Below are 1,739 nucleotides of genomic sequence, written 5' to 3'. Positions count from 1 at the left end.
AGAAATGGCACACAAATGGGCGTTGAACGCCCAAAATGGCCACCAACCTGGCGCTGAACGCCCAGAGTTGTGTACAAAGGCATTTTTACATGCCTAATGGGTACAGGGATGTAAATCCTTGACACCTCAGGATCTGTGGACCCCACAGGATCATCCCAGGATCTGTGGACCCCACAGGATCCTCACCTACCTCCACTCACTCTCTTCTCTCTTCTCAATCATCCTCTCTTCCCAATAAACACTCTCCCCCAAAACCCTTCACCTATCACCTCCATCCCTCTTCCCCATAAACCTACCTCATAAACTCCACCTACCTTCAAAATTCAAAAACAATTTCCCACCCAAACCCACCCATATGGCCGAACCAATACCCCCCTCCCTTCCCTATATAAAGCCCTCCATTCTTCATCAAATTCACACAACACACCCCTCTACACCCTTCTTGGCCGAAACACCTTCCCTTCTCCCTCTCCTCTATTTCTTCTTCTTCTTCTTCTATTCTTTTGTTTATTGCTCGAGGGCGAGCAATATTCTAAGTTTGGTGTGGTAAAAGCATACTGGACATCACAATTTCGTGCACCAATCCGCCAACATGAGTGTATTGTTTCGATCTATTCATAGGATTTTTTCTGCACTTCTCTTATTATGCCATCAAACGTAAGAGTGATTATGAATTCAAAATAGGTTACTTGTGTCTCAGGTTTATTGCGATACTCAACGAACTATTTCTAATTCTCCTTTTTCAATTTTCTGGCGGGTGTTCCTCTATAGTATAAGCATCTTCATTGATTTGTAACACTCATGATACAACCTATCTTCATCAAAGTGGAATATTTTCGCAACGATAACTTCAAATTGTCATTAATTAAATAAGTGAATCAATTTAATTCAACAATGCTATAAATTTTTACTTTTACACAATCATTATAAATCTTGTCTTTACCAAGTACATTTCAAATTTCTTCATATATAAAAAATTTGTTATAGTCTGCACCTAACAATCCAAGAACGCTGATCTCCAATTGGTTGTAGTTCTCTATTGAACTTGAGTATGATCTTTCTACCATTATTAGGGTGTTTCTAATCATTTCCAATATATAGAGGTTCAAGATTTGTTACCGATGACATCATTATTCCAAAATTTGGTATTTTTGCGTCCTTTGTGCCTTTGAACATCAGAAACATGAAATAGATTGTCAATGTGTTGTTCAAATGAATCTACCTCGTTTGCCAGTCTTCATCTCCTGGCTCTGAGGTTTGTACACCGTTGGTGCAGGGCATCAAGTCTTAGTCCGCTCCGAAACTAAGACCTGATACACAGACATGGACCAATGGTGTACAAACTTCGAAGATAGGCAATGAAGACTTGGATCCAGAGACAATCTATTTGCTGCTTCTTATGCTCAAAGGTGCAAAGAACGTAAAAGTATCGAATTTTGGAATGATGTCTTCGGTAACAAATCTTAAATCTCTATATATTCAAAATAATTAGACGCTATTATTTTTATTTTCTGGCATGTTGGCCACAAAGGCCACATAAATAAGGTATATTCGTTATATATTTTGATTGAATAATGAAGAAGGCTCGTTTAAGTGTGAGAAAAGTTTTGGAACGGTCTAATAAAGGTGGAAAGATCATACTGAAGTTCAACAAAGAATTGCATCCAATTGGAGATGGAGCTAGTCTATTGAGTGGCTTTCTTGGATTGCAAGGTGTTAACCATAATAAATTTTTATAT

The sequence above is a fragment of the Arachis ipaensis genome, chromosome B10 (assembly GCF_000816755.2).
Source record: "Arachis ipaensis cultivar K30076 chromosome B10, Araip1.1, whole genome shotgun sequence".
Taxonomy (NCBI): domain Eukaryota; kingdom Viridiplantae; phylum Streptophyta; class Magnoliopsida; order Fabales; family Fabaceae; genus Arachis; species Arachis ipaensis.
Note: the sequence above shows the minus strand (reverse complement) of the source record.